The sequence below is a fragment of the Mirounga angustirostris genome, unplaced genomic scaffold, assembly GCF_029215605.1.
Source record: "Mirounga angustirostris isolate CCGP_5_RB_7025 unplaced genomic scaffold, mMirAng1.0.hap1 SCAF_7, whole genome shotgun sequence".
In the NCBI taxonomy this organism is placed as follows: Eukaryota; Metazoa; Chordata; class Mammalia; order Carnivora; family Phocidae; genus Mirounga; species Mirounga angustirostris.
In genome coordinates this window covers 19,931,803-19,940,900 of record NW_026991715.1, presented here as the reverse complement: position 1 = coordinate 19,940,900, position 9,098 = coordinate 19,931,803, and the positions used below count along the sequence as shown (strand labels likewise).

General features: G+C 47.2%; 1 pseudogene; it reads right to left on the bottom strand.

Moving 5' to 3' along the window:
- Positions 1–2,165: 2,165 nt before the first annotated feature.
- Positions 2,166–3,041, bottom strand: LOC123852353 (ferritin light chain-like; annotated as a pseudogene).
- Between the last annotated feature and the right edge of the window lie 6,057 nt (positions 3,042–9,098).

Genomic DNA, 9,098 nt, shown 5'->3' with positions numbered 1-9,098 from the left:
TCTATAGCCTTTTAAGAGTGACTGTGTACTGGGGAAAAGGAAATAATCAGGCCTTTGAGGTATTACTAGACAGTGGCTCTGAATGGATACTAATTCCATGAGCCAAAAATGCAACTGTGGTCTACCAGTCAGGGTAAGGGTTTATGGAGGTCAGGTGCTCAATGGAGTTTTGGCTTAGGTCCATCTCACTGTGTTCCAGGGGGTCCCTGAGCCCATCTTGTAGTTATTTCCTCAGTACTGGAATGCATAATCAGAAAAGACATCCTGAGCAATAGGCAGAATCCCCACCTTGGCTCCTTAACCTGTCAGATGGAGGCTGTTAGGGTAGCGAAGGCCAAGTGTAAGTCTTTAGAATGTTTAATTTACATTTCCGTTTATGAGTTACTTTTAGGAAGGTTATAGCAATTTATTGTTCTGCCAGCAGAGGATGTAGCCCCACATCCTCACCAGCACTGGATGTTCATTTTCAGTGTTATGAATAAAACAATGAGCTCTCGCTCATATTATATTTCAAATCTCCTTGCTGCTAAAATGACCACATTTTCATGTGGTCAAGAGCCAGCTGACATTTCTTTTTGATCACTTGTTTCTTCATTTCCTCTGCCTTTTTTTTTTTTTTATTGCTTACTTGCCTTTTTGCAAAAACACGATCTCCAAGAGACTTTGGTCTTTGTTGAATACGGCCTTTCCATCTACATAACATGTCCATAAGCATGAAGAAGTCACGTCAATGTGTATATAGACAAGTGCAGTTGAATTGCACTGACACCCTCCTCCACCCCCAGGGAGAAGCCAAAGGACCAGCAGGAAGGTGAGGAGGTGGTGGACCTTGACATTTCTGTCGGTGGCCCAGCCACTAAAGGAACTCAAAAGAAAAATCATCTTGTCAGCTTCCTCCAACGGGAAATGCATTTAGGCGGCAATATAGATCTAATGCCCAGCTTGCAGAAGAGCAGAATTTTCCAATTTGGTGTTGCTCCAGGTTAAAAAACATACCGGCTGAAAAATGTGAATTGGAATCATTTGCCATCCGTCCATAATGTAATGACTGATTTCCCACTCCAGATCCAGCGAGCTGCAGGTGGTGGGTTTGAACTGAATCCAGGTGGAAGGGGGCCAGACGTATTAAATTTAAGGCCTCTATTGCCCAACTCCCTACAGAAATTGTGCAAATAATGTAGCTGAAGTGCTCTCTGCATGCAGTGTAACCCAGCGCTTTCGGCAAACATTAATTCCTTGCCCTTTTCTATAGGATGCCCAGTTAGCAAATATACTGAAAGGTGACAGAATCCATAGTAGAATCTGTCAGTGTCCTCCTCTTCATTTTCAGTTGAGAAAAAAAAAATTTTTTTTTTCAAAATAGTCTTTGTGAAGGTAGGGTATGCTAATTATCCGCCAGCGCTATTTTCCTTTTGTTAACCCTGCTAATGTCAGAAACACCTAAGTCCAACCCCACGGTGGATGGTTACTTTCCACTGGTGTAGTCTATAGCATGAAAGATAAATAGATATCCAAGCTTCTTAAAAATTGGTCTCGTCAATACAAAACAGCTCTTAACTGTACCCCTTGAAATCGGACCACCGTGTCAATGTGGACTCCTCTGTCTTGTGTAAGTGTATACACACAGCCTTCCGAGATTGAACTTCCGTGAGCCCTTACCCTGCTTTTTGTGCCTTTTCTCAAAAGGAGGCTGTGAGACGGGGGCAACTTGTGGGCATAAATAATGAGATACATTTAATCCAAGATTTGCGGTAACTCCAGTGTTAGTCTTTACAAAGATGGAGGGTGTTGATGTTGTCACCGTTCCAGTGAGAAAGTCATATCAGAAATGGCATACCAAACTCTACTCAAGTCCTCCAAAGCGAAGGCTTGTTGAAAGTATCTCATGGGGGGGGCGCCTGGGTGGCTCAGTCGTTAAGCGTCTGCCTTCGGCTCAGGTCATGATCCCAGAGTCCTGGGATCGAGTCCCGCATCGGGCTCCCTGCTCCGCGGGAAGCCTGCTTCTCCCTCTCCCACTCCCCCTGCTTGTGTTCCTGCTCTCACTCTCTCTCTCTGTCAAATAAATAAATAAAATCTTAAAAAAAAAATAAAGTATCTCATGGGTTACGTGGACGCTGTTTTTTGGTTTTTTTTCTCCAAATGGAAACATTTTAGAGGTGACTTCATTTTTTTTTTTTTTTGCTGCAAAAAGCTTTATTGTTTCCACTTGGTCCAAGGCTTGGGAGAGGGCTCCAGGGTGGTTAAAAAGCTGTCTCGTGGCTGCAGCGAGAGGCTGAGGCACAAGCTCTGGCAGCAGGGGGCTGTCAGAGGGGCCCCCTCAAAGGCTGCTCGTCTCCACCTCGTCGTGCTTGAGAGTGAGCCTCTCGAAGAGATGCTCGCCCAGTCCAGCCTGGGGGCCGGCCAGCCTGCGGAGGTTAGTCAGGTGGTCGCCCATCTTCTTGATGAGTTTCACCTCCTCATCTAGGAAGTGGTTCTCCAGGAAGTCACAGAGATGGGGGTCTGCGTGGGCAGAACCCAGGGCATGCAGATCCAAAAGGACCTGGTTCAGGCTCTTCTCCAGAACCAGGGCAGCTTCCATGGCATCCAGGGTTTTCCCCCACTCATCTTGGGATGGCTTCTGGACGTCCTGGAAGAGGGTGCGGCCGCCACGCTGGTTTTGCATCTTCAAGAGACGCTCGGTGCCCTCGCGCTTCTCCTCAGCCAACTCGTGGAAGAAGTGGCGCACGCTTTCCAGAGCCACATCGTCATGGTCGAAATAGAAGCCCAGAGAGAGGTAGGTGTAGGAGATGCATGTTGACCAGGCGGTTGACGGCGGCCTCCACCTCGGTGGAATAATTCTGACGAATCTGGGAGCTCATGGTTGATTGGTGGTAAGTTAAGCTCGAAATTGGCTGTTGGCTGGTCCTGGAGGCAGCAGGTGGCCAAGAAGATGGCTCCCAAGGTTGCGACTGGAAAAGAGGTTGGAGGGTGGTCGTTGGCTGGTTGGAGGGGCGTCCCTGGGTCTGTTCCGTCCAAACACTGTTGAAGCAAGAGACAGATCCGCAGGAATAGTATACTATTCCTTTTTTACTTGTAAATTCTTTTTGATTGCACACTAGGAACTAAGGGATAGTTCAGTATTTGGCCAATGAATTCTAGCGTATGACTTGGAAGTCGATTGGCAAAAACGGGTGCTTTGACTTGGTGCATTGGCCATCAGGGGTAATGAGTGTCTCGGCAGCTTAACTGAGGATCATGTTACAAGTCCTGGGAGGATTTAACACCTTTGGGAGCTGAAGAAATGAGTCAGAATGGATTTTATTAAGGCAACCTAGAGTCAGAGTCCAATTTTGCTTTCGTTTTCTGGATTTTGATTTCTCAATGTTTCCTTCGAGCAGGTAACTTGGTTTCAGTGGGGGTGAACAAACAGCCCCAGGAATTAGTCACCAATTTGCTTTGAAGCGTCATGTTTCATGTTACACTGAACAGGTATCATGTGTTTCTTGCTGGCCTTTTCTGTATGCTGACGTTGCTTAGGGGGAAAAGGAATGCCAAATAAGAAAACAGGGTGATCCTTTGAGACTGTAGGCATAAATCGCACTTTACGGTAGCATCAGTGTAGGTTTGGGATATAATCATAGAGCATGCCATAAAATATTTGTGTGTATGTGCGTACTGTGTGTGCGCGTGTGTATAGTCCGTGTCTGAAAATGTTCTTTTTGTGCAGCCATCTAGCTGTGGCCTGCTGACCTAAGGAAAAACATCTGGCAATTAAATGGAAAAAATTGCAGGGTTAATTGATAGGGGAGGACTAATAGGATTCTGGCTGTGCTCGGGGTCAAAATGTGACCTCTGAGACATCAGGAATTGGAAAGTAGGAAACATTTTAGTTCTTGCACTTGAAAAAATATTTGAAGCTGCCCAACATGCCACAGTTAATCAGCATCAAAACATATTATTCCACATCTTACTCTTAGAGGTAAGAGGTGAAGGAATAAAAGTTAAGTCTGGTCTGTCGTTACAGATGGAGTCGTGTCCCCCAACACCCCTCCCCCACCCCAGCATTGCTGAAACCCAAACTGCCAGTGTGATACTATTTGGAGATAGGGCTTTTAAGAAGGTAATGTGGTTAAACGAGGTCATGAGGGTGGGGTCCTATTCAAATAAAACTGGTGTCCTCCTAGGAAAAAAAGAGATGCTAGGGAGGAACACACAGAGGGAGGAAGAGGGAGGACAGAGGGAGGAAGCAGCCATGTGCAAGCCAAGGGGAGAAGCCTCAGGAGAACCCAACCCAGCCAACACCTGGATCTTGCGCTTCGAGCCTCCAGAATGGTGAGAACATGAATTTCTGTCACTTACGCCACCCAGTCTGTTATATTTTGTCATGACAGCCCTAGCAGACTAATCAGACTAATACACCCTTTATCTAGTTGCCTGAAAATAGGGGCTCAGGCACTATCAACACAAATGTATTGAAGTATCTGTGGTGCCAAAATGGCCGCCTTGCATTGTCGTGAAATACCTGGGAGCAGACACAGCTCTCGCACCCAGCTGGAAATTCTTCTGAGTGTCCAAGGCGTCTGTAAACATCGTCAGAGTAGGTTGAGTGGACAGCTCTGGGTTTGGCTTGCTCACATTTACTTTCCTTCCCTGATAACATCACCATGGCTTCCCCATGAGGAACGGCTTCCCCTCTGAGTCCACACAGTGTCAGTGTGGGTGTGGCTGACCCCACTCCAGGTCGCCGAGCTGGGCAGGTGACTCAGACCAGGGCAGGAGCCCAGCAGCCTCCCGCCAGAATGACAGTTCGGGAGTGGCTGTGTGACAGTCACAGCCATTTCACATCACCCCACACACTTCTCCTGGAACGCCTACGAAAGAGACGTGCACATTCTGCTGGATTTCCTGATATCCTGGACCCGCTGGTGGCCATTTCTCAGAGAATCAAGTCAGAGGAGAGGAAGCCCAAGCCAAGAGGAGGAGAAAGGTCTATTTCTGGAAGCATTCTTAGAGAAACAACATTAAGTCATTCCTGGGCTTAAACTTGGATTTTCCCGTTCCTGGCACTGATAGATTAGCCCGTTTATACTTAACCTGCTTGAATTAGGTTCCTGGCTCTCACCAATTTCTCAACCAAGGGAGAACATTCTGGTCCCCACTGTAGCTACAGATTAAAAGGGAGATTGAAAGCTCTTGCCTCACATGTCCTTGCCCTTCATCCACCTCATCCAAACATCTATTAAGCTCCTCTAAAGGCTGAGTTCAGGTTCATGGCCTCTTCTGGTCTTTCACCTCCTGGTACAACTCCTGACGTGTCCAGCATATGTTCCCCTGCTTGGTTATTTTGTGTGTGTATGAGTCCTAAAATCTACCACCTAGAGTCTTGGAAGATTAGCACTGAGGCCATTCTCTGCGGTGTAGTGTCAGTTGGTTGAGGACACATGGAAAGGGTAAGCCATCACTGGATGAAGAGTGCATCCTCAGGGCCTATACAAAGCAAAGACATGAGAGGCAGGTAACCATAAGTGTTGCAGGAAATAAAGGGGGTAGTGGTGGAACGTATGTAGTTGGTCACCTGGATGGGTGGGGTGGAGGAGACAGCAGGAATTCAAGGACTTCTGTTTAGGAACAGACATGTTTACTAATTGTAGTGGGTTGAATGGTGACCCCACCCAAACTCATGCCTCCTTTGGAATCTCACAATGTGACCTTATTGGAAATGAGGTTTTGGTAGAAGTAATGAAGACTTTCAAGATGAAATCATCCTGGATTTCCTTGGGCTCTAAATCCAATGACTGTTGTCCTTCTAAGAGACAAGAGGATGCAGAGCCCTGGAAAGAGGGCTGCATGAAGACAGAGGCAGAGACGGGAGAGATGTTGCCACAAGTCAAGGAACACCAAGAGCTACCAGGAGTTGAAAGAGACAATGAAGGATTCTCTCCCATGGCTTCTGGAGGAAGCATGGCCCTACCCACACCTGGATTCTGGACTCATGGCCTCCAGTACTCAGGGAATATAAATGGCTATCATTTGAAGACCCCAGGTTTTTGGTAATTTGTTATGGCATCTATAGGAAGCAGGTGCACTAATGAACCTATAAGTACGGGAAAGTGGGAAGAAGGTTGAAGATGCTCAGAGGTGCCTTCGCTAGAGAAGGAGGGGTTCATGTCAAATTTCATTAGTGATGAGATCCCAAAGAATGGTGCTGTTCCCCATGTGTATGTTCTACCTCGTGCCTTTCAGCCTCATGAGTCAGATGCTAACAAGCCTTGTCTGTTACCTGCTGCCTGTTCCCTGTCTGGAAAAGCAGAGATTCGCTGGGCTTTTTGCACTTTGCTGAGAAGCGGTGGAGATCCAATGCAAGGGAGCACAATGGTTTTACTGTGGATATTCTGCAATGCACTCTGGCATCATGACAATTTGGCCATCTGCTTGGGGGAGGTAGCCCAGCTCCATCAAAGAGACAATATCATTTCTGTCAACTTCTTAAAAAAGCATCCTTGTAACATGACAGTCATTTAGCGGGTTCATTGTCTGGCTGTGTGAATGCGCATGACTAGGGTCACCACTCGTCCCGTTTGCCCCAGACCATCCCGGTTTACAGGTGTTGTCTCTGTCTAATTAATGACAACTCTCCCCCTTTCACTGTCCCTATTGGGGTGATAAGTCATAGAGCAATCTGACTCAGGACACAGTCCTTCATTTCTTAAGAAGCTCTAAAACTTGACAAACTGCTTCACTTTTGTTTTTCGTTTTTGTTTTTGTTTTCTGCCAACCCTACTAGATTACCAAGTTACAGTGGTTGGAAAATAGACTTACTTGGATTTTTTTTTTTTTGAGGGAATTTTGCTCGGGTATGAGAAAAGGGAAGTTTGTCATTGATTGGCTTCCTAAAGACTGCTTGGCTCCCCCCTTCTCCTACCCCCAGCCCAGGCTCCTCCCTTACCTGCTGTTGGCTCTGCAAAGCCTCGATCCAGGCAGAGGAAATTTGGCCCCTTCAGCGTAGTGTCCAAATGCACACATCCATGTCTGCAGAGCAGGTGTAAGCTGGCATTCTGCCCAAGCTTGGCCAGACAGCTTCATAAATCCTGCCCTTACTGCAGCCCCGAATTACTTTTCATGACACAAAGCCAAGCTGTGTTATTCACCTAATGCCCCGATTTACAGTTCCCAAGACAAAAGAACATACAGATAGAGTTTCAGGGCTCTGTTTGCCTTCACGTTTATCTAGAGGTTAGTTTCAGGTCAAGCTCAAGAAACCTGACAAATGGTGGTGAATAAACCTAAACATAAATTAAGTGCAAGTGGGAAACTTACGCATTCCTTGTTCTTGTGCCAAAAGCAAACTCAACCCAATTTACATTCTTTTAATATCTGAAACAGGCAGCTGTTCTCTTATTTGTGGCATGCTGGGGAATTATTATGCTCGCCTTCAGCTCACACAAATGTGCGTGTGCTTATACATAAGACGCCGCACGTACACACACACACAGGTCTGCCCCGTCTCCATATAGGTTTGTGTTCGTGTGTCTTCAAGGACCTGAGTGAACGGTAGCCAGTTGGAACATGGTGAGAAAAGCGCTTCTCTGGAAGGGTGCTTTGGGGCCCCGGAGTGCCACCCACTGTCCTGCCAGGTTCAGGAATACTAGGACTGCAAGTAAGAAATCTCATCACTTTAGGGGCGCCTGGGTGACTCAGTCATTGGGCGTCTGCCTTCGGCTCAGGTCATGATCCCGGAGTCCTGACTTCTCCCCTGCTTCTCCCTCCCCTACTCCCCCTGCTTGTGTTCCCTCTCTCAGTGTCTCTCTCTGTCAAAGAAATAAATAAAATCTTAAAAAAAAAAAAGAAATCTCATCACTTTAAACATAAGGAAATCAGACCTAGATATGCAAGTCCTTGGCGAGAGAGATACCTGCTCATGTATTAGACCCATGAAGGTGAAGGCCAAGGGGTGAACCTGAAGAATTCCTGCAGAGGCGTAGGATTGCCGAAAGTGCTGGAGGGAGCTCATGTGGATGGGGCAGGGAATACCTAACTTGCAAATTAGTTTCTCTGCTTTTGTTTTTAGAGGTATTTGCATTTCCAGCCCCCCTGTGGGCAGTCCCCTGTGTCTCTAGTTAGTCTCTCTGCCTCCCCTTCCTCCTCTCCATCCCTGCTCTCAGGATACATTCAGGTGATAAGATAATGAGAAATAGTATGTAATTAACAATACAGTATTAATTAGTGCTTTCTCTGGGCAGGGCTTATGATTTTATAAAAGTACATAAACAGAGGCCTGGCAGTGAGTGAGTCCTTTAAAATCGGTCTCCCTGGCCAAGAGCAGCCCCGATTGAAAATGTCTCTGCAGGGTGTCTGGGTGGCTCAGTCAGTTAAGCGTCTGCCTTCGGCTCAGGTCAGGATCCCAGGGTCCTGGGATTGAGCCCCACATCGGGCTCCCTGCTCAGCGGGGAATCTGCTTCTCCCTCTCCCTCTGCCTGCCACTCCCCCTGCTAGTTCTCTGTCTCTCTCTCTCTGTCAAATAAATAAAATCTTTAAAATAAATAAATAAAGACTGAGTTGAGTAAAACCCACCAAGGTCAAATTTCTGAAGGCCAAGAGGAAAGGGGGCAGATAAAGGTGGTTCAGTGACAAATTTGCCAGATGGCTGGTGGACCGTCGCATTTGGACAGTTGAGGTAAAAGGAGCTTGTTGAGTGAATGCCGTAGGGGACAGACATGTCCTCTGACACCACTAACAGCCACATGTGCTCTACCCCCATCCTGTCAGCTCTCACGGTCCTGCACCTGTTGATGGGGTTCTACCGCAGGCTCTCCTGTCTGTCCTCCTGACAGCTTCCCTTGATCCATGAGTAGGGCAATGAATGAAATCCCAGGGAAGCAGCCTCTGGCCTCTGGCCGATGGGAGTTGGAGGGTAAGCGCCGCAGGTGTGGATAACCAAGATCTGTTTTATTTATACACGCTCCCGACAGAGCCCGGTGGGAATGCATCCCCATTGTCCACAACAGTAACTTGCTCTGTTGTGTGCCCTTGAATGGCTTCTCTGCCTTCCCGGTCTCATTTCCCCTCCCTGCTTCGGGGATCCCCTCACAAATAAAGTTCTGGGACTCAAACCCTTGTCT